Below are 24590 nucleotides of genomic sequence, written 5' to 3'. Positions count from 1 at the left end.
CAGTAGCATAAAAATATAAACCTTATGGGCCAGTAAAATCCATGTCACAAAAAACAGAAGTCTTTACAAGGTGTCTGAAGCAACTGGTGGATGATGCTTCATGCATAGCAGAAGGAAGAGAATTCAGAAGTTAAGGGGCAATGGGAGAAAATGCCCATTTCTGGATCCCAGCCTTGGGATATTCTGCGGTGCCATGAGTAAAATTTCTTCAGATGATGTAAGTCATCTTGCAGGTCTATAGACAGGCAGGTGCTGCTTCTGGTAACCTGGTCCTCAATTGTTTACTAGGTACTTACTAGATACGTCTAGTAAATCCACAAACAACAAGGAATGAAAACAACAGCCATCTTCTATTGTTGGTCTCAGCCTTCTGATATTCAAAGGTATGCTGCCTCTAAAGAGGGTGATGTCATTTAGCAATTATGGTGCTCAAAATCACGCAAAACATGAACACATGCTCAAAGAATGAGACATGTGGCACTAAAATGAGTAGCTGACAGCAGAAAACTGGCCAGAAAGGTCTGTTTTACTGGACCAGATTTAATGAATGCTGATAGCTGTTCTATGATTAAAAAAGGTAAAGGTACCCCTGCCCGTACGGGCCAGTCTTGACAGACTCTAGGGTTGTGCGCCCATCTCACTCAAAGAGGCCGGGGGCCAGTGCTGTCCGAAGACACTTCCGGGTCACGTGGCCAGCGTGACAACGCTGCTCTGGCGAGCCAGAGCCGCACACGGAAACACTGTTTACCTTCCCGCTAGTAAGCAGTCCCTATTTATCTACTTGCACCTGAGAGTGCTTTCGAACTGCTAGGTTGGCAGACGCTGGGACCGAACAACGGGAGCGCACCCCGCCGCGGGGATTCGAACCGCCGACCTTTCGATCGGCAAGCCCTAGGTGCTGAGGCTTTAGCCCACAGTGCCACCCTGCGTCCCCATGTTCTATGATTAGGCAGCTGTATATGTATAGAAAGATCACATCAACATTTTAAAATGACTGAATATCAAAAAGGTAACTCACACAAAAGCACGCATACCAACGCAGACATAAAACTCATAGCCTCTGATCTTTAAATGGCTGTCCAAAAATGAAAGTGATTTAGTTTCAAGCTGCTGCAACTGTTCTAAAATACTTGACTGTTTTATCAACAGTCATAAATCATGAACATTTCATTCATCAAAGTCAGTGTTGATACGTCAACAAAAACTGCAGCCCCACCCCAAAATCATTTTCTTGCTCACTCGTGAGACATGAAAATTCTTCTTGAAAATGGATTTCTGTTGGGCTTGAATGTGAAAGCAGGATACTGTAATGTAAATCCACACGGATTTTTATGCATCTAAAATATTTCTCCATTGCAAAGCAACCCCAGAGCAGGTTGCAATTAAAAGTCAAGCATATAACATATTATACACCCCCCCCAAAAAAAAAAATCATAAAAAACATTTTATAAGTAAAGGTAAAGGTACCCCTGCCCATACGGGCCAGTCTTGACAGACTCTAGGGTTGTGCGCCCATCTCACTCAAAGAGGCCGGGGGCCAGCGCTGTCCGAAGACACTTCCGGGTCACGTGGCCAGCGTGACATCGCTGCTCTGGTGAGCCAGAGCCGCACACGGAAACGCCGTTTACCTTCCCGCTAGTAAGCGGTCCCTATTTATCTACTTGCACCCAGGGGTGCTTTCGAACTGCTAGGTTGGCAGGTGCTGGGACCGAACAGCGGGAGCGCACCCCGCCGCGGGGATTCGAACTGCCGACCTTTCGATCGGCAAGCCCTAGGCACTGAGGCTTTAACCCACAGTGCCACCCGCGTCCCTATAATCATTTTATAGCCAGAGTTAATTAACAACCAACAAGCTCAGCACTAAGATCCAGCAGAAGTCAGGGTGAATAAGGTCTTCAGCTGATGCCAAAAACTTGGAACCCACCCAACATTCACACTCAAATCTATCTGGGACTCTAGTTGCTCTACTACCCTGCTAGGAGGGCCTGAAATTTGTGCAGGCAAAGTCTGAGGCTAGGTCAGCAAGCTCACTAGGCAGATGGACTGGATGACTACTGCTTCACTGAAAGAGGAGCCAGAGACCAACCTGGGGTACCAATGTGATAAGCAAAGGGGGGAGCTGGGGTGGGGCTATCCAAATATCCACAACAGCTACCCCACAAAAAGGGGCCTGCTTGTCAACAGGTCCTTCGCTTCTGTAAAGACTGTGGTTTCGGCCAGCCAGTTCCAGAGTGCCGGGACTGATTTTCACTTCTGGCCCTGCTTTTGCCTGTAACAACTGCTTGGCATCTATCTGCTCGGGAGGTAACGGAAGAGTGTGCCTTCAGGGGTGAAGTCAAACCACTGGAGAGTTACAGCACCTGCAGAGACCAATATAGGAGAGACGTGTTTTGTTGCAGATGGGGGCGTCCAGTTGTGCTGATGAAGGTGTAGTTCCTTCCTCGGAGGAGGTTGGATGGACATCTGTGATGGATGCTTTAGCTGAGATTCCTGCATTGAAGGTGTTGGACTAGATGGCCCTTGAGATCCCTCCTTCCAACTCTACAATTTTATGGTGCTTCATCTTTCTGTGCTCCCCCAGCCGTCATTCCAACGAGACTCATTTTATTCCTACAACCTGTTGCCTAGACCCTCACACCTCGGAAACTGTTCCTTGCTATTTGTTGATTAACAAAACAGGATGTGGCAATGTTAATATTTAAGATGGAGCTTCCTGTCTATTTGGCCCAGAGAATTGCTGCTGATTCTCAAAAGCCTCTTGCCTGTCCTAATGAAGGCCATGAGCTTTAGAGAAACACAGACAAAAACTGATGTTCAGGCTATTTTAGCAGGGTGGAGAAAAATCTGGTACCCTGTTGTCATGCTATTCCCCTCAACCATAAACTGCGGGAGGGCAGCACACAGCTCACGTAATCCATGGAGAAACATGAAAGCTCAGCGGTAAATGGCCAACAGCATGTCTGCTCTGTCGTGTGATTAGCTTACACAGCCACAAGCACAGATCACATAGAAAGAAGCAAGTTAAGATGGACTGAGCCACATTCAATCTCTATGTTGCACTTATACTGAGAAGTTTGCTATCCATGCCAGATGTGCACTGCAATTATTTTTCTCCCCAGGTATGCTGGTGTTGGGGAAGGTGCTACTGAACATGAGCAAGGGAAGCTGGATTGTGCACCTGCCAGTCTTAAATAATAAAGCTTCTTTCAGAACGGAGCCTGCTTTCATTTCCTAGGACAAAATGAGCCTTTTTATCTATTAATATCAGTGCACTACTAGAAGAGCACTCACTCTTCTGCACCCAACTTGCGATGCTTTCCACGTGTTGGAAAAACAAGACCTTAGATTTGCATTTGGGGATTTGTTTGTTTGTTTCAGTTGGTTTCCAGGAAGGCACTAGGAGCACAGGCCAAGGTGAATTAGTAATTCTTGCCCACACTGAAAGACAAGGGGTCTATAATGACAGATCATTGCAAAACACAAATTCTGCTGCTATATAAAATATGGTATAGAGAAGCAGCACTATTGTAGGTGAAAGAGAAAGACAGAAGGAGAAATACATACAATCAGACAGTACTCCTTATTTATCCTGTTTCCAATTCAGCTAAAGCCTACTCCCTTCGTTTCTGCATGGTCTCCTTTCATATTCTGGGGGAGATTTTCAGAGGCGATTCTGTTTCCAAAATATAAATAATAACTTACGGTAGTCAGCATGTGTGACCGGAATCAGATTAAGCTTCACAGAATTGATATGATAACATCATCTGTTCCATTTGTCACACAAGGAAGGTAAAGCAAAGGACCAGGCTGTTGTTTTTAAGTTTCACTGCAGAAGAAATTTGCGAAGACTAAATACAATAGAGTTTGTTGCTATTACATACCTCACTAAAGCAGGGGTCAGAAACTTCAGACTTCCTGATGTGCCTTGACTTTTACCCAAACCCTGAGATACATCAGCTGCAGCCACGAGAAACAGCCTCTTAGAATTAAGGAATAGAATGCATCTGAACACATGCCAAGCCCAGGATTTTGTTTCTAGGACCCACACTGAGCTCACAGTCCTGTCACTCAAAAATCCACTCCCGTCTTTTATTTGCAGTATTTATTAAATTCATATCCCGTCCTTCCTCCCTAAAGAGGCAGCAAACATACAAGCTATAAAAGAAGTGAAACATTTTAAAAACAATTCTAATACAGTGGTACCTCAGGTTAAGTACTTAATTTGTTCTGGAGGTCCGTACTTAACCTGAAATTGTTCTTAACCTGAAACTCTTCTTAACCTGAAGCACCACTTTAGCTAACGGGGCCTCCTGCTGCCGCTGCACCACTGGAGCACGATTTCTGTTCTCATCCTGAAGCAAAGTTCTTAACCTGAAGCACTATTTCTGGGTTAGCGGAGTCTGTAACCTGAAGCGTATGTAACCTGAAGCGTATGTAACCTGAAGCGTATGTAACCTGAGGTACCACTGTACAGAGACAGACTGAAAAAGACCTGTACTTAAAAGGCTTTTGGGAAGAGGGAGGTCTTCAGTAAGTGCTAAAAAAAAAATATTGTCAAACAACTGCCATCTTTGCTGATCTACTGCCAAGTCTCACAGAAAAGATCCTAATCTACCCTCTGCCTGTCACTGCTATGAAGATCACTGAATGATATTCCCAGTACCAGTTCAAAGTTTTGATGGGCCATTCAGCAAGATGTGCTGAGTAGACCCATTTTCCCCTTGCTATTATCACTATTGCTCAGGTCTCCCTCTGGACCCATTCCACACAATGCTCAGAGGAAGAACACCATGCTTGCAGAGCATCACTGCTCTTTCTCCTCACTCTTGCCTCTGCTCGCATGCTTAGAGGGGGAAGATGGACAAGCATGGAAGCCAAGAGTCTTCAGATGTTGGAAAATGGGTCTCCTGATGGGCTATGGTTCTGGGTATGGTTCTCAGCAGCTGCCCAGCGCCTGGCATCCAACACCAACCCTGTTCTTCCTGTAATCATCAACAAATACAAAGAGAACAAATACCGGAACCAAGCTGAGCATTGCCTGTCATAATACTTCCCTTTTCCTTCCATGAAAGGCTGTTGAGAATAAAAGAACATGTGTGGCATGACTGCGAATGAAAGCCGGCTTCTAATCTTCTTCATTTAATTCTGTGGCACTGCCCTAATATATCCTCCTGCGAGCCAAGCAGCATCAAATTATTGAAAATATCACCTAATCACTTTCAGGGGCTCGGGAACTGGAATACAGGTGTCATGCAGTTGCTACCAATTCGACTTACTGCTCTCATTTTACGAGCCAGAAATCAGGGTCTGTAGGGGCCTTATTTTTAGAAAGGTTTTATTGCTGTTGTGTTGCAGACAAACATGTTCTAATGCTGTTCTAAAGAACAAACATCACAAGGGGCCTTTCAGCAACACAGTAGTATTTGGAATACCACACACAAAGTCTGCGGGAGTACAAAAAGCGTATACTCCCTTGCTGTTTGAGAAATGCCTCTGCTCTGCTAAGACAAGGTTTCTGCTAAACCTTGCAATTCACAAGTCAACATAACATTACTTAGGAACAACAACAACAACAGACCTCTTCCACCATGAAAAGAAAATGCATTGTTTTGGTAAGTTTCCTGAATGTTCACTGTCAATATTTTTTTCTGTGCACCGCTTCAGGTAGCTCAAGTGGGAAAATAAACCAAATTACCTGGGCATGGTTTGGCTGTGACCAGAGCAAGCCCCTAGATCATGGGGGCCTAACATGCAGCCCATGGGCCACATGTGGCCCTCTGCAACATTTGAAGCCCCCCACAGCCAGGTAAGTGAGGTGCTGAACTTTGGGAAGGAGGTGTGAGGGCTCTGGTAAGGTCCTAGTGCTTTCCCCGCTTTGGGAAGGAGGTGGGAACGCTCTAGGACCTTGCCAAAGCCTTGCACCTCCTCCCCCCAAAGCCGGGCGTCTCACCTGGCCAGCTTTGATAAGGCAGTGGAAGGGTTGGGGGGGAGGTTGTCAAATTTTGGCCTCGCTCCCACCTCCACCCCACTCCCCGCACTTCCGAATGCTTCAGAGTTTGGGAAGTTCTCATGCACTGAAGCCATTTTTTTTACGCAGTATAATTTCTATTTATATTGAAGTTTAATATCACTGTAATCTAATCCTATGAATTGTTCCTCTTCGTGACTTCTTTAACTACTCATGACTTCTTTCCCCACAAGAATCAAGCTACCACTGGATGGACTCATCAAGCAGCCAAAAATATGGACTGACACCATGAAGCCATAAATTCTGTTTATCCTTAGCGTCAGAGCCACCACTACCACCTTTGGCTATACTTAAAGAGATAAAAGAGCCCTCTCTCAAAGGATTATTTTTAAAAAAGAAATAACACATCACTTACATCAAATCACAAATGCCACTGATGTCCCTAAGCTGTCCCACTCAATTGGCTTTCTTACGTCAAACACCACTCACCAACTGTCACAAATTCATGAGACTTCAGACATTCTTTAACAAACTAGTGAGGACCAAAAACAACAATAATCTTAAGACCACTCCACAGAATCGCGAGCTAATAATATCACAAAAGCCGATCTCTCTTCCTCTGTAGACATACGCCCACATATTTTGTGGCACAATGCAAAAGAAGAACAAGTTGATCACAATATTTGAAAACTAAAGCAACAGTCTACGTGCAAGGCCAAAAGAGGATATTGAAAGCTGGAATGCGGAGAAATCAAGAGAGAAGAGCAGAGATTTAGCTCTCTCAAACTCTGCAGGCAGTTTACAAGGTTATTAGTATAAAACACAGAAGACTACCGAAAAAGCCCAAAGACTAGTTCACCTAGCATTTGCACAGCGCTTTCATAGCACATGCATTATCATGTTTAGGGGTATCCAATAAGGTGTCAGCCAGATGTTTGGACTATAGCTTCCATCATCTTTGACCACTGGCCCTGCCAGATGGGAATGATGGGAGTTCCTAATCATATGGAGAGCACAATGATGGCTACCTCTGGTTTAGTTTTAATCCTAACAATAACACTGTAAGGAAGTCAGAATTATGACCCCCCCCCCCCAAATTACAGAGAGGAGGGACTGAAGCTTACAGAAAGTGTGAGTTGATGGCAGAGGCAGAGACAAAATTTGAACCAGCGACTTCTGAGTTGTAGGCTCAATCCCTTAGCTACTGTGCTGCATCAACTGATCATATTATGTATTTATAAACGATTTCTGTTCTCATCCTGAAGCAAAGTTCTTAACCCGAGGTACTATTTCTGGGTTAGCGGAGTCTGTAACCTGAAGTGTCTGTAACCAGAGTTACCACTGTAGTCTAAGCGGGAGATAACAAGAGTATGCACCACTCTGGCAGGACAGTCCACGGGCAGGTAGGGTCTCAGTCTGCATACCAGATGGAGCTGGTAGACAGCTGCCCTGGAAACAGAATTGACCTGCACCTCCATGGACACCTGTAAGTCCAAAATGACTCCCAGGCTGCACACCTGGTCCTTCAGAGGCACAGTTACCCCATTCAGGACCGTTGAGTATCATGTTCAAAAATATGGCAGTAAACGTCAAAAAATGTAGAAACTGCAGGGTGTGATAAACAATTATCCCCACCCCCAAAAAAAAAGTCTGATGATCTAAAATAGCCAAAAGTTCAATCGTGCCCATGAACAAATAGGCAGTCATAAGATCATCAGCTGCCTATGATGATGTGTGCAACTGTAAGAAACTCATACATCTTTACTTGCAGGGAAAAAAATAAATCTGCAATGTATCACATCTATGTCCCAGCATCACACCAAAGCCAAACAGATTACAAAAGCAGCAGGTATTGGGTTTGGTGTAACACAATACACAGACCTCATTTCCAAAAAGTGTATTACACTGTATATGACTTACTGCCCAGCTCATTCTTCAACCTAATCCATTTGGAGATATTATTGAAAAGAAACGATGGATTATAACAGAATGGCCATCTGCAGACTGTGATTTTGCAGCCAGTAAGATTCAGGTGACAAATAATAACCAGAATATATTTCACTCCAGTAAACAGAAGCATGACCAATTCTGCTCCCATTTGTCATGACTCTGGACCTGAACACAGACTCAGCGGGACTTGCTGAACCCAAGTCCCCCAAGCCCAAGATGTCTGAGAACTCCAGAACCAAGATGCCAGAGACCTCCTAAGTCTGGACCAGAGACTGCAGCCACCTATGTTCAAGGCCAACAAGTGCCCAGGATAATTGCCACCAAGGGTCTCGCATTGCACAGTTCAAAACAAGGTTACCTTCACTTCCTCCTTCTCTCTCTCTCTCTCTCTCTCTCTCTCTGTGTGTGTGTGTGCCATGGGATTGCACTGTGCTTGCTACCCATAAAGCAGTTTGTGTGACTGCATGCATGTATGCACATGGATGTGTGCATAGATATGCAGCATTAGTCTAATGTGTCTACTATGCGCACAGATGTGCAGCATTAGCCTATGCCTCTACTATGACCAAAAGTGTACACCTAAATCAGGGTTCAGCAAACTTTTTCAGCAGGGGGCCAGCCCACTGTCCCTCAGACCTTGGGGTGGGTCGGACTACATTTTTCGGGGGAAATGAACGAATTCCTATGCCCCACAAATAACCCAGAGATGCATTTTAAATAAAAGGACACATTCTACTCATGTAAAAACACGCTGATTCCCGGATCGTCCGCGGGCCGGATTTAGAAGGCGATTGGGCCACATCCGGCCCCCGGGACTTAGTTTGCCTCCCCATGACCTAAATAGAAGGGAAAGGACAACTAGATAGACCTTCAAGAATGAAGGCATTTGGGTGGTGTGGATTTCGGGTAGTAGCAAGGAAGGTCTCTTGGAGAAAAACTGAAAAGGAGCACCCCCACCCTGCCCAGAACATGCTGGAAGAATGGTTTGCTTGGCCTTGTGGTTTTTTACATGCACTTTTAACACACTGCTGACGCCACACTCTGTGGAACATTTTCCCACTTGCTGAAGATTTTTCAGTTGTACTTATTGCAATGGTTCTGAATTGCCTTTAACTTTCCATTGAAAAAAGAAAGCCAGTATATAAGAGTCTAGAAATAAATGAAAACGTACCTAGCAATGACTAAGGTTACTGCAATGACAGTGGCAAGCCGTATCTCCCTTTATGTCTCATATTGCTTCAGATTAATTTTATCTTGTGGAAGAGCAACAGTGATGATACTATTGCTAACTTACCAACTAATGATTGCAAGGGAAATGTTCAGAAAAGCTCTTTAATCAACAAGGTTCAAGGGAGGACTTGGAAATAATTGTCAGGGAGACGGCAGCAACTGAACAGCTTTGAATACTATGATTCCATGCATACGAAGCTTCAGGCATACAGAGAATGGGGAGGGGAAAGGGGCGAGAATGAGTGCAAAACACTTCAGTCAGAGAAGGACCTTGAGAAGCCCTGCAAACAACCTCTTAGATCTTAATTAAAGCATTCAAGGTTGACTACTCAGAAATTCTGTTATTTTATACACACTTGTAATACAGTGGTACCTCAGGTTACATACGCTTCAGGTTACATACGCTTCAGGTTACAGACTTTGCTAACCCAGAAATAATGCTTCAGGTTAAGAACTTTGCTTCAGGATAAGAACAGAAATCTTGCTCTGGCAGCACGGCAGCAGCAGGAGGCCCCATTAGCTAAAGTGGTGCTTCAGGTTAAGAACAGTTTCAGGTTAAGAACGTACCTCCGGAACAAATTAAGTACTTAACCTGAGGTGCCACTGTAGTTACACATTATAGAACTACTATTATATGGTCATCATGTAGGAAGCTACAGAGAGCTTATTCTCAGCAAAGTATCTGATCTGAGGGAAATAGAGCAGCTTTCCCCCCAAAACCTTAGAAGAAATTCTTAAAACTATGGAACAAAAGCGGGATCTGCCCTAAGTTGCAATTGCCATGATCTGTGAAATCAGCAGATCAGAACCATAACATCTTTTTCCTGGGATCAAAACACGAGCATGTTATTATGAAGTTAATGGGCTGGTTTTGTTTCTTCCTACTCATGCCTGGGAGAAACAAACCACAATCCCTGGCTCAGTGTTATGTCTGAATCAAGGATCACGGCCTCTTTTGCTCCAGTGGCAACCAAGGCAAAACTTGTAGCACCTTAAAGACAAATAAACTTTTGTAGACTAGAGTCCACGCCATCCGCTGTCATTCTCAGCTTTTCAAATACATATCAATTAAAGGTTAAACGTATTCAAAATAAGAACAGTGACCTTTCAAGAGTAATTGGTGATAAGGCAATTATTCCCCACCTGCTGTGTTAATGAACACCTGGGGTGGGACCAGAAACCCTTGTTTCTATTCATGTTGAGACTGATAGAATTTGTCCAAGAGTTGGATTGTAATTTGGAAATTTCAGAAGCCTTTAAAGTTTGCTTGTTGAAAAATACAGTGTCATAAGAGTGAAATGCTGCTAAAGACTAATGCACCTAGCCCTCTGGAAAACATATCTTGCATTACTTTTGCCTTTCAGCACCTTGAAACATGGGCATGCAGGTCCCAGATGACAGCGTCCTCAAAATTCCACTGGAGTGGAAGTATTTGCAACTGGCCCCACAGAGACCCAGGTGGTCTCCAGGGAAAAGTGTGGCTATCTACCAGCTCTTGAAGAGATATCTGTTCTGACAAGCATTCCCCTGATCTCCTGACCTGAACCTCTTGTATTGTTTTAGTCACTGATTCAACTGTTTTAATGAGTGTGCTCTTTTAACAGGTTTGTTTCATTGTACATTCTAATTGTGGGTGTTTGTTGTCTTTATTGCACATTTAATCATGTTTTTTTAAAAAACCAGTTTTACACTTGTCAACCTTTCAGAAGCCACTTTGACAAGTAGGCAGTATATATGTTTAATAAAAAATAATAATAATATTAACAGCTTTGGTTGGTGCATCGACTGTGTCCCTTTCCTGAGCAAGGATGGCTTGGCCACCGTGACTCAAGTGCTGGTAACCTCACTTTTAGACTGCTGTAGTGTGCTCTACATAGGGTTTCCTCTATGTTTGGACTGGAAGCTACAGCTGGTACAGAATACCAAGCACATATCAGGCCATTGCTGAAGGATCTGCACTGGCTTGTCTATTAGCCACCAAGTCAGTTTTAAGGTCCTGTTACTTAAGCAACTCTGGACAACGCTACCTGAAAGAGAAGATTTCCTCTCCATTGTGTAACTGGTTTTCATACTTTCCAAACCCAGTCTAAAAGTCTATTTTGACATTAAGAGGTATACTGTATAACTAAATAAAGACTATTTGGATGAGCAAGAGTCAAAGTAGACCAAATTCTGAATGAGGATATCATTACATTCAAAATAAACACTATGCAAACATACACAACAAGGTCTGCTAAAGCTGTTGAATGAGTCCTCCATTACAATAATAAAAAAAACTATTTTTTTAAAAAAAAAATAGGCATTCATGCTGATTTATAGTGGCCGGCGGTTTCTGCTCAGGCAGTATCTCAGTCTGAACATGGCTCTCATGAGCAGAAATCCCCACAGGCCTGCAGCTTCTAATTATGTAAAGGTCTGGAATGAAACACGCACATTGCAGAAATCAATAAATATGGTAATAAGAGAAGAATCCCCTTGCTGCCAAGTTCAGTAAGCCAAAACATAAAATGGGAAATTGTTTTCTCTGTGAAAGTTGTATCGTTGGAGGCAGCTTATTCCTCCATCAGTGTGGCACCTTTAAAAAGCCTATGCAAAAGACCTGCTGATCAGCACCAATAGAGAGACAAGGAGAAGGAGAAGGTTTCTGCACGTGATTCTAGTTGAAGATGACAGAGTCTTATGACATTTTGACAATATGTCAAAATGACATTATTGATGACACCGAGGTAGGGGATAGAGAAAGAGGACAGAAACTAAAGGCCACGTACCAAAAGACGCCAGAGACATCTGACTTTTTCTGTAACCAAGATAAGGGCAACTAATGGACTGAAGCTCACAAACATTCCCAAACACTTAATCATGGCTAAGCAATTGTGGAATGGGATATGGGATCAGGAGCTCCTTCCCCATGGCTCCTCCCTTCTGCAGCTCAAATCCCAGCCCCTTTCCCTGCTTGCCTAAACCACAGCTATAGGACTGCAGGAGCAGCAAGGAACCAGGATTTCAAACCAATCAGGGTTTCAAGTTGGTTACAAACTCTGCTAAAGAATGTCAATAACACACTTAACTGCTGTTAAGGCTAGCAGGAGCGAATTTGCACTCAGAAGATACCATACAGTACACCGCCAAGGATTGCTTCCAGTTGTTTAACCATGATTAAGCATTACATGTTCCCAAGCCCATTAACAACTATAGCAGCTCTGTGGTGTCAGCCCATGTTATAATTATCTTAACACTGTAAGCATATAATTGTGCTTTAGTTATAATTACATTGTATACCTTCCTCCTCCTACATGCCTCCCAAAAAAGTATTAATGATTTCCTAAAAAATAAGCCTTAAGATTGCCTAAAATTTTACTTAAGAACTTTGGAATACACAGCACACACACATTCACTGTATGAATTGCCAATTATCTCTGTTATGAAGTGGCATAATTTAACCCATAATAGAACTATGATACTGTATAGTCCTATAAACTAATACAGTCCTTCTATGTGAACTAATCCTATTATATAAACTAATATGATATAGTCCTGTAAATGAATCACCAGCACTATCTTAAATTCAAATTACTGTTCTACATGAGCCACAGTGCAGAATGAAGGTTAGTTTGGGTGAGACAACAAGTGCCAAATTCTAAACAAATCTGTGAGATACTGATAAGCGCTGTTGGAGACAGTAAGACAAAAAGATGGCAGAATTGCACATGCTTTTCACCTTTTCCTCCCTAGTTACCTGCGAAGGATAACCTACAACAAAGCACCTAATGAAGCAGACTCTATTCCATGAAAATTTATCAGTCTTTCCTGTGCTGTGAAGTCTCTTCATTGTTTCTACAGCAAACATGAAATGTAGTCCATTTACTGGCAACACCCAGGGATAGAATGCTACAGCATCAGCAGAGGAATACAAATGTTCTGGCAACAATAGAGCCCTAACAATGCAATACCATGAGCTGTAATTCTGTAAAGGGAAAACTGCAACCTGAATTAGCAAAACAGACCTCGCTGATGGTGCTGGTCCGCCAAGGGCCTTCAGACATGGACCACTTGCACAGAAACTATCAGGAAATGGCACAGCTGGCGACAATGTGGCAGTGCTGATTTTGGAATTTACCAAAGCTACTGTCCATGTTGGGGAAACGGATGGCGCTGCGGTGTAAACCACTGAGCCTTGGGCTTGCCGATCAGAAGGTTGGCAGTTCGAATCCCCGCGATGGGGTGAGCTCCCGTTGTTCGGTCCCGGCTCCTGCCAACCTAGCACTTCGAAAGCATGCCAAAGTGCAAGTAGATAAATAGGTACCACTCCGGCGGGAAGGTAAACGGTGTTTCCATGCTCTGCTCTGGGTTCGCCAGAAGCAGCTTAGTCACGCTGGCCACATGACCCGGAAGCTGTCTGCGGACAAACATTGGCTCCCTCGGCCACTAAAGCGAGATGAGCGCCGCAACCCCAGAGTCATTTGCGACTGGACTCAACTGTCAGGGGTCCTTTACCTTTACCTTTTTACTGTCCATGTTTCATTCCTCTGATTCAGGATTGAGGAATTTATGGTGCTCCAGATGTTGCTGTGCTATAGCTCTCATATTCCGAGAGCACTGGCCATGCTAGCTGCGGCTGATGTCCAACAACATCTGCTCCCCCTTCCAGATTTAAGTAGGAAGTATTATTGATGAGTTCTTTGGCAAAGGAGATGGATGGCAAGCAACTGTATGGATCAGGCTACTAGTACTAACCACATTTATCATTTCAAGTACATACAACAACATACACAAGGAAATAATGTAACCAATAATTTCTCTTCCTGGTATTCAAGGATCGGCATATAGCCCAATGTACTACACAAGTGTGCGCCACAACATGCAGACACTCCACAAAAAAAGTCACAAAATAAAACGTCAGTAAGAGTTTAGCACTTCCGCATGTGGTCGATATGTATCATTTCAGGAAATGTTTATTGTTCTTCTATTTTTGTCACACTGCTTTTTAGTTCTAACCCATGAGATCTCTTGACTCATTGCCGGTCTTCCTTTTTTAACCTTGATTTTACTGCTCACTTTCCACTACAACATTGTGCAGTTTCTCTCAAGGTGGTGAAGGCTTGGAAGGTGCGTGAATCTCATTGTGTGCTGCAATGATTTTTAAAATATATAAATTGCATTAATTTATGTTGCCCAATAGCTTCAAAAACCTCTTATTACTGAAGACATGCTGGATAAGGCAAAAGGTCTATTGGTTCCAGCACCCAAAATCCCAGTGGCCAAAAAGATTCTGATAGGAAGCACCAAGGCAGAACATGACTGCAACTGCCCTCTCTTGCTCTTGTTATGCAGAAACTAGTATTTAGAGGCATGATGCATTGTGACAGCTGTCCACTTATCCCTGCTTTCTGCTTCCTGTTCTTCAGCTAGTCACAAATCTATAATTTTTATTTATCCAGAATATATATTAAGCTAATTGGCCTGTAATAGCCTAGATCTCTTATCAAAATTAGTGTTCCATTGGGCTGATTATAGTCCTCTGGAGCAGAGGCTGAACTTAGGGACATATTTTTATCAAAAGGTCACTAACCATGATGTGTTCTCCCCCCGCCCCCACTTATCTCATCCCCACTATTTGCCTCAGCTCTTCAGACTCCCTTCCTGTGAAAGGTAGTTCAGGCGAAAAATTCATTCAGCTTCTCTGCAATCTTTTTCCCCCCTCCTCAGCAAACCTTTAAGCTTTATTGATTATTGCTCAATAACCAGCTTCCTGCCTCTAATGTATTTAACACTCCTTTTTATTGTTGGTCTGTATGTCTTTAGTTATATGCTCCTCTTTTTACACCATACTGCCTGCTTACGTTTCTTTTGTTAAAGTTTTGTCTTCGTTTTCATTCTTCTCATTTGGGCAAAGACTTCTCAATTCTTGAAGGAAGTCTGCCCATTAACCATGCTGCCATCCTCTTGGCCTTAGTGGCACCTTTCTTGACATGTGGAATACATTCTAGCTGAGCTTCTATTATTGTGATTTGTTTTCAACCCATGAGGATTCCAGAGAGATGTGACCTGCTTCAAATTCTCTTTCAACTTCCTTTTAATCAATCCCTTCATTTGGTAGAAATTTTCCTCTTCTGAAGTCAACTGTGATTGCAAGGACTTTCTTGGTGATTGTCCACTTACGTATATCTTGAATGCAATTGCACTCTAGCCACTGTTTCCAACTGCATCCACAACATCCAGCAACCACTTAGCATTAAGTCTGGGGTCGCCTTTCTAGCTGACTCCATGTCCAACTGTTCTGCAACAGTCACTTAGGGTGTCTGCATTTTACCTCTTTGTCATCACCAGAACACACTTTGACAACCTGCATGGGGGGAATTGTTGTTGTCACCAATTAACAACAACACTTTCTCCTTTGAATGCCCATTTGATTCCATTCTCCTCCTCAATTACTACTGAGGTCAAGTTTTGCCACCTATAGCCAACCTGTGAAGTCTAACCCCTTGGGATTTCTAGCTCATTTGGCTCCATGCCCTCTTTGACATATGGAGAAACACCCGTACACTCTTCCCTGGTGTCCCAATGAAGTTTGTAACCATATCCTATTGGTTCTTTCCCTCAGGGGTGAGCTTAAAATCTGCTCTACCACTTGTTTTGATATTAAGCATAAGGAGACTGGTACCATTTTTGCTCTCTCTTTTGGTCCACAATGCTCAAGAGGTCCCAAACCCCTCTCTTCACTTTCTCTCCCCCCCCCCCCCACTGACATCCTCCTTCCCTAAGACCCTCATCATCCATGACGACAGAACAGGAGCTGCCAGTTTGGGGGGTGGGGTGCTGCCATCACATCCCTAAAATCCCCATCTGCAGGCCTCTAAGCTTCTCCAGGTCAGCAACCTTGACCTCAATGGAATGAACTTGCAGCCAGGAGCTCATTGCACCCAGCACATGCTGCAACTTATGTTAAAATGGGCAGGTAGTCGTATATGTTATACACTGCAAGAGAGAGGATAGCTCACACACGCCTGCCAGCTATCTCCCTGCGTAACTGTTTATATATTGATATGAATATAAATTAGCCATGTTACGAAGAGAAGAAAATCCTGCTTTTCTTTTTAGACCCCGCTCTCTGAGGCATCCCTCACTACCCCCAAGTCAGAGAGACAAGGAAATCCCTTATGCAGAAACCGCACAGCTGTTCTAACATTCTGACATATTTTTTTCATCTATTTTGTGATTTGTACACTGCACATATTCTGAACACAATGCTTTTGATAATTACAAAACACCAACTGGAAAATAATTCCTTTGGCGGTGGCGGAGAGGGAAGCTTTCATCCCTATCCAACAGCATGCGCTCTGAACAAGGGACAAATTAGTACTATGCATACTGGCACATTTATGGCATTTGATAGTCCTTGGAAGCCAGCTGGTCTTCATCCATCAATAAAGGCAGACCCATGACAAATTTCATGTGACCAGTTGTAGGAAACATCATGGGATTTCTGCCATGAAGGCTATCTAGTTTTGCGGCTACAACAAGCACTTTGATTTTAGTTCCACATCACAACCACTTTGTTTCAACTGCACTTTAAGATGCCTTCCCCACTGCAATAGATAGAAGTCCTCAAGCTGAAGAGCACAGTCTGATAAAACTTTTCAGTGTTCAAAAATTGAACCCACACAACTCACTGCTGCCCTCCCTCCTTTTTGCTGCCATTCTTCAACTGTTGCATCTTTACTTGCTCTTCAACAAAACTTTTCATTTTCCCTCTTACTCTGCTACAGTCGTACCTCCCCCAACCTATCCTGTAGTCCTTGCAAGCTCCCACACATGGGCACCAGGGACTACTTCTTAAAAATTCCTGTAACTATTCATTTTCTGCAAGTGCCCATGAGCAGCACTTTGAATGACTCCCACGCACTCACTTCAGATGCATAATTTTGTCAGTGATTGGAACATAGTTATAACACAGTTGATATCCTCATTAAATCCAGAAACAAAAACAGGGTCATTTTTTCTAGTATGGGACGTGCCTTTAAAGTCAACATCTACCCAACTGAAGTAAGAACTCAAGGGGCGTTATGAATCATCAGCCTGAGGAACATGCCCCTTCAAATTTCATGCCAAAGTATTTAAAAATAATTATCATCAGAATGCCTGTATTCTAAAGATTGCCAGTGCAAATCCAAAAGATACACCAGGGAGCCTCCCGAAAACATTAAAAATATATCCTAATTCAGTGCCAAGAGATCTCAAATAGTAATGTACCCATAATGACATGTACAAGTTGCTCTATATGTATATTATTTACTGTGCATAACTAATTCTGCCTCTAAGACGCTAAGCTTTAAAATAAAGAATTTGGAATTATCTGACTGTAAAAGTTGTGGACAAGAAGAGGGAATAATGGATAAAGTGAAGGAGAAAAGGACAGAAACTGAGGATTCTTGAGAAGTAGGGACTAAATTTTGACACTCCCCATAACCAGACACCCCCAAAACAGCCATGCCCCAAGGAGAGTTCTCAAATGCAGGCAACTAAGTTGATCCATTATTATACACATGCAGACATAGCAGCACTTTATGGATGCCTGCAATCCTATGCATTTTCCTTGAGAGTAAGCTCCACTGAACTTAATGATACTACTTATTTCTGATTTGCATAGGTTCAACTTGAAAACTCACTGAACTTTAATGAAGCATCTTCTGACAGCTGGGTACTTATCGCTTACTTACAAATGTAAGCAGCCCTGCAAAGAAATGTTGCCCTTTAAAGTACTAGGCCCATCAATTAACCTTGCTAAAGGAAAGGAGGGGGGATAAATAGCTTGCTTAATTGTTTTCTTCTTTCTCCAACTTCCTGAATGCTAATCTATCACAAACAAACTAGAAAGTCTCAACATTATTCATTTGTCAGAGCCAGGGTGGTCTGTAAATTACTCCAACACAGATGAAATTATCACTCCTATTGTGGGGGGAAAACCCTGGAGCTGCACTTTGCTGTCTTCCCCTCCACAACATCACTAGACAGTCATTTTGAGAGGAAACAAGGAGAAAGACAGACAGGCTGTCTGCAAGACCCCTCGTCCGATATTTTAAAGAAAGATAACATATTCATGATTGCAGTTCTATTTACTGAGCATAGAATTCTCAATATACCGTATTTTTTGCACCACAACACTCACTTTTTTCCTCCTAAAAAGTAAGGGGAAATGTCTGTGCGTGTTATGGAGGGAATGCCTACGGGTGGCATGCCTACGGATTTTCCTCCTCTAAAAACTACGTGCATGTTATGGTCGAGTGCTAGGCTAGGCTACAACAACACCACACAATATATGCTACCTTAACTACGGGTGGGTGTGGGTGGGTGTGTGGAATCCTTCAACCAAGCACATTAAAGCAGTCATAATCAATAGAGGAACCGAATTCTAAAACCCAATATGCAGCACTCACTTGCTGAAAAGAGGAAATACAGGACCAGTGGCTATCTTACTGAACCATGCCCTAGTAAACTACTTCATGTTTTGCTATCAACTCTGCAATGAGGAAGGAAAAACAGTCTTCCTGTTACTGACGAAAGCAAGTTTTCCAGGGGTAAAAAGGACAACAAACAAAAGGGGAAAGTTTTCTGAGAGCAAAAGCAGCAGAACAGAGATTAACTCCACAAGCATGATAACTGGAGAGTGTGGGGGGAAAGCTATTGCTTTTCACAAACTTTTCCTGTATCACAGAATAGCATTCCATGCATGCCTTGCACGCTCAATGTTTCCAGCCCAACAAGGGTTCAGTGCGCTTATGCTCAGAGATTTCAGTGGGCTTTTGTTCCAAATTCTGTGACGGATGGTGGTTAATACCAACTGCTTCTACACTGGGCATAACTAGAAAGCAGCAAGTATCTGTGCAGAGGGCGGCAGCAACAGAGCGGGCCTTTTCTGTGGTGGCTCCCTGTTTGTGGAATGCTCTCCTCAGAGAGGCTCGCCTGGCATCTTCATTACATATCATAGGTCCCAGTCAAAAGCATTCCTCTTCACCCTGGCCTCTGCTTCATTAACCAATCAATGGCCTTTTAAACTGTGGAGTGTTTATTGTTTTTGTTTATTACAATGTTATATATTTTTGTGTTTTTATATTGCAAACTGCCCTGTGATTCTCAGATGAAGGGCGGTATAGAAATGTAACAAACACACACCTATTTTTTTATCCAACATGAATAACTCTTCCAGTGACTGTCTAGAGGTTCTCAAGCTTTTTTCTCTGTGATACACTTTCAGAATAAAAATTTGCTCACGCCATGTCCGATTTCTCATTGACAAAAAATACACTGGAAAGCACAATTAGGATTGTCCTCCGTATCACTTGATGCTCTTGCTCTTGTTTTGAAAAGAAGTATCTCCATATTCTGCCAACAAATAAAACTATTTTTTTGATACTATACCACACTGAAATGTTTTGATGTTTCTGTGATTGTCCTGAAATCTTCCTGCCATTCTTGCCATCCTCTCCTACCACAACCTTTGAGAACCACTGGTCTAGAATCATGGTCAGTTCACACTGTCAGAACTGAGTAGCAACACAGTAGTTTGGCTTGAGGCTGAAGTTACATGTTCAAATGCTCCCCCACGGCAGGGCGGGGAATGAACACAACACCCTACATGTGATCCTTGAAATCACATGAAGCTACTTCCAAAGTTGTTGCCCCACTTCCAGGGGGGGGGGACACCTCTTCTTTCTTTGGTCAACACAAATACCTTAGAGCAAAGGAAGCCAATATAGCGCCCTCTGGATATTGCTGGAGCCCCATCCAGCAGCATGCCAGATGTTTATGGCAAATGTTCAGGGATGCTGGGAGTTGTAGTCCAATAATAACAGAAGGGCAGAGAAAAGGCAAAGTGTGGAAGCTGAGCCACTTGAGCTTTGTACGCTTACTGGGATGGGAGACTCTTCCGGCAAGGCAATCCTATATAGGAGTAATTCTGGTTGAGTTCAATAGGGCCTATTCCCAGGTACACATTCCCAGGTACAAAGAGGACTACAGTCTGAATATCTCGGAGCCAGTGGTGGATGGTACCCATTGGGACTGGCAGGGCAGAAGGCAAGGAGCCCAAACTGTAGGTGGAACCGGAGCCAAAGCCCATAACAGGCAGTCCTTCCAGTTTGGTCCCCATTCTCTTCCTTTCAGAGTTCTACAAAGGGCAACACTGAGGCTAAGGAGGAGAGGGAAGCTTGATGGCCAGGGTTACCACTGCTCAAAGTGAGTGTATTGTAATAAAGAAATAAATAATAGACTACTCTGGTGCTGCCGCTGACTTGTTTTAATATTGTGATGAGTATACACAGCTGCTACCTCCCCATTTTAATTCTCTCAAATGAGGAATTGAAGACAAGGGTTTTACAGGCTTCCATTAAAAGTGAAATTAATTATTGTTGTGGGCATGGCAAGAAGCTTGCAGCACACATGCAAAATAAGAAGGAAGCACAAACTGAAATGGGTGTGTGTGTCCTCTTGTAACTAAAACATATCCAACGAGCCAATCGGGCTTGGCCACCTTCCAGTCTGAAACCAGGAATGAGATGTCAGAACCAGTAAATGTGTTAGATGAGAGACCGTGTACAAGCAAGAACTATCCAGCAGAAATTTCTCCTGCTAGCACAGCAGCAAGAGAGTTAAAATTTATCCTGGAAAAGCAACAAAAACCCCTCAACTTCTAAAGTCTAGTGGCCCCTCTTCAGAAATTCCGGCACACCCTAACGGACACTGCATATTTCTCCCTTTGAAAAGGGCATCAGACTGGCAGACATCCTAAGTGCCTTTTACACATCAGTGATCACACATGAAATTTCCCAATGATGAAAGGAAAAACCCTAACACGCAGCATAAAGAAAAAATGTGAACTTTATGCTTCCAAACTCGAATTTCAGCTTAAGTAAACATGTTCAAATGTGCATTGTAAAAAGTGCATTCTACAGTTGAGTAAGGTCATTTAGGTAATTTCAAAGCACCATGAATATCCATCAACTTTATCTCCCTCTCTCCCACCTACCCCTAGAATGGGGCTTATCCCATTTTATCCTGTCCATTGGGTTCATAAGGGTGAGAGGTATGGCTGGCTCAAGGCTACCCAGGGAGCTAGATAGCAGTTTCAGACCAACCCTAAGAGACGATCCACTATATCACACTGTTTTTAATATGTTAGATATTATATGCTAGTAACCCCATGTTACTATAGGTAGTAAACCTCAAACCAGCATCAACAGCTTGCAAAACTGCTTACTTAAGCAACAAAGCATTAGTTCTTCTGATTCCACATAATCACAAATTTTCAATTTGTTGTACTCAGCAAAAGGGGGGGGGGGGATCTCTTTCACAGATTTTGTTCTCAAAACTCTGGAAAGGGAAACAGCAGACAGATCAATTCTCAGCTCATCCCTTGCAGGAGTCGTGCAGAAAGAAGTATTTTCACCTGTCACCCTTTTCTCACCAGGCTCTCTGACATTACCGCCGAGATGCACTTGTTCAGAGAACCGGAAAGCAAGACATGACGTGATAGGAGTTTATAAGATTAGGCATGGCATGGAGCAAGTGGATAGAGAAAAGTTTTTCTCCCTTTCTCCTAACACTAAAACTCAGAGGCATCCAATGTAGCTGAAAATTCAAGACAGATAAAGTACTTCTTCAAACAGTGCAAAGTTAAACTATGGAACTCACTCCCACAGGATGCAATCGTGGCCACTAACTTTGGGTGGCTTTAAAATTCATGGAAGAAGACAAGACTATCAACGCCTACGAACCACAATGGCTATGTTCCACTTTCATTAGCAGAGCCATTACACCTCTGAATACCTGCTGCTGGGGATCGCAGGTGGGCAGAGTGCTGTTGTGCTCATGGCCAGCTTGTGAGCTTCCAATAGGCAGTGGTCAGCCCCTGTAAGTACAGGATGCTGGACCAGACGGGCCATTGGTCTGATCCAGCAGGCTCACCTTATCTTCTTATATCACACAGCCTTGAATGACAGCAGCTCCATGCTTAGTCTGTACCTGGATTTGCCACTATGTAATGTGCAAAGTAGTGCTCAGAGTTAATAGTGAATTGTTGAGCTGATATTATTATTGTTATTGTTATTGTTATCTGGGCGGCTTCCAACATATATAAAAACATAATAAAACATTACACATTAAAAAGCTTCCCTATACAGGGCTGCCTTCAGTTGTCTCCTGAAGGTAATCTAGTTATTCATCTCCTTGACATCTGTTGGGAAAGCATTCCACCGGGTGGGTGCCACTACCAAGAAGGCCCTCTGCCTGGTTCCCTGTAGCTTCACTTCTCACAGTGAGGGAACCGCCAAAAGGCCCTCAGCGTTGGATCTCAACATGGGGTGGGTGGGACGAGGAGGAGTTTAGAACAGGCTTCCTCAACCTCGGCCCTCCAGACGTTTTTGGCCTACAACTCCCATGATCCCTAGCTAGCAGGACCAGTGGTCAGGGATGCTAGGAATTGTAGCCTCGAAACATCTGGAGGGCCGAGGTTGAGGAAGCCTGGTTTAGAACTTCAGTCTAAAATTTACTATTCCAAACCTTATAGAAAGAGATTGTCCATGCACTATGCTTTACTTAACACTCAAAAGTTTGCTTATCTTTCCAGAAGTTAGCATTTTTAATAGTTGTGCTGCCGTCCCAATTTCAGTGCTTGTTACTTTTGACAGCCGGCCTGGAAATGGAAGCATTCACCAATGAACTTACGTGCTGCCATTCTGAATCAGCCACCAGAAACAAAACATGACATCATTTCCTTCCCTCCAACTTACAAAGACTGGAGTTTTATTCTTCAGTGATGAAATATGTGGCACAACATGCATGACTAAACCATTTGTTCAAAATTAACATGTGCAGCGATTACTCTGCCTGCTTCCTCGCATCCTTCTCAGACTTGATGACTGTGCATCAGATGGTAGAAAGAAATATCTGCAAACTCCATAAGCTATTCAGCATGGACACTAAGAAGTCCATAAAATCAGTTCTGTTTCACCCAAGACCTTTTAAATGTATATATATATTTTTTGCCATGCATGAAAATCATCTAAGTAACTATATAGACCCAATCATATGCAGAGCGTGGGTGGGGAGGGATGGGATGGGGGGGGGGAAGTGAGGCAAATCCATCCTCTGAAAGATTAAACTCATCTGTGCTTATCTATGAAATCAGCTGCTACTGTACACAAATTGATGGATTGGAAAGAGGCATAATGCAATCTTGGGGATTAAAGAATGTGTTTGAGCCTTTAAGAAGGATGCTAACTTCCAGATAATTGATGGCATTAGCATTATTTATTGGGATTTCCCAGAAAATTAGAGTGCTTGAAGTTCTAAAAACAGGGAATCAAGTAAACAAGGGATCAAGTATTTTTAGAAAGAGTCTGTCTGCAGAGCGGCTGGATTATGTAGCACAGCATACTTCCAACTCCCCAGGTTGCAATGTGAATAAAGATGAACCCGAGGATACAGGTTTATAGCATCCTCCAGTGAGGAGGCCATGACTAATTCAACCTGTACATATAACTTTGTTCCCCACACACCCAAATGTGCCATATATCATTCCTTTGATATTCAGCACACACACACAGTTTGTTCCCACATACTCTTCTTTTGGTTTTTTTGCACAGAACCATTAGGTAATGGAAATTCTTCTCGTAAGAAGTGGGGGCTTTAAGCTCAATGTCACACTGGCGATTTTTTTTAAAAGCACATCCATATGCCAAGAACGGAAAGTGCTTGTTCAGTAATATTTACTTGTTGCTGTCCTATGCCAGTTACAGCATGGTTTAAATTGAAGGTAAAAACTTGACGAATACATTCTCCACATATAACTGCATTACCAGCAGGTTTGCTGACCAAAGAAATGAAGCAAGGTGTGCTCTACCTGCGCAACTCTTTGCTGGATCAGGCCGGTTGTCCATCTAGTTCAGCATCCTGTTCTCACAGTGGCCAAACGGGTGTTTGAGGAAAACCCGAAAGCAAGACCTGAGTGCTACAGTTCTGTCCCTGCGTATGATTCTTTGCAACTGGTATATAGAAGCATGTTCCCAATGGCAATGGAGACACAACACAGCCATTATGGCAAGCAGCCACTGATAGCTCTATCCCCCCGTGAATCTGTCTAATCCACTTTTAATGCCATTCAGGTTGGTGGCAGCTATTAGATCTCGTGCAAGCAAATTCCAAAGTTCAGCTATACATGCCTTGAACTACAGTGGTGCCTCGCAAGACGAAAAGAATCCGTTCCGCGAGTCTCTTCGTCTTGCGGTTTTTTTCGTCTTGCGAAGCAAGCCCATTAGCGGATTAGCGCTATTAGCGCTATTAGCGGTTTAGCGGCTATTAAAGGCTTAAGGGATTAGCGGATTAGGTGCTAAAAGGCTATTAGCGGCTTAGATCAGCTGATAAGCGGCTTAGATCAGCTGTTAAGCGG

General features: G+C 43.2%; 1 protein-coding gene and 1 long non-coding RNA gene across 2 annotated transcripts in view; one reads left to right on the top strand and one right to left on the bottom strand.

The window, feature by feature from the left end:
• CCNY (cyclin Y) overlaps positions 1 to 24590 on the bottom strand; it is a 102390-nt gene that overhangs the window by 57977 nt on the left and 19823 nt on the right. The window lies entirely within an intron of this gene.
• Positions 4789 to 10868, top strand: LOC310661162. Its single transcript, XR_014503796.1, has 3 exons — positions 4789 to 5612; positions 8036 to 8271; positions 10513 to 10868. It is a non-coding gene; the product is annotated as an uncharacterized lncRNA (long non-coding RNA).

The sequence above is a fragment of the Podarcis tiliguerta genome, assembly GCF_965153285.1.
Source record: "Podarcis tiliguerta genome assembly, chromosome: 12".
NCBI classification, from domain to species: Eukaryota; Metazoa; Chordata; class Lepidosauria; order Squamata; family Lacertidae; genus Podarcis; species Podarcis tiliguerta.
This window is presented reverse-complemented; position numbering and strand designations above follow the sequence as displayed.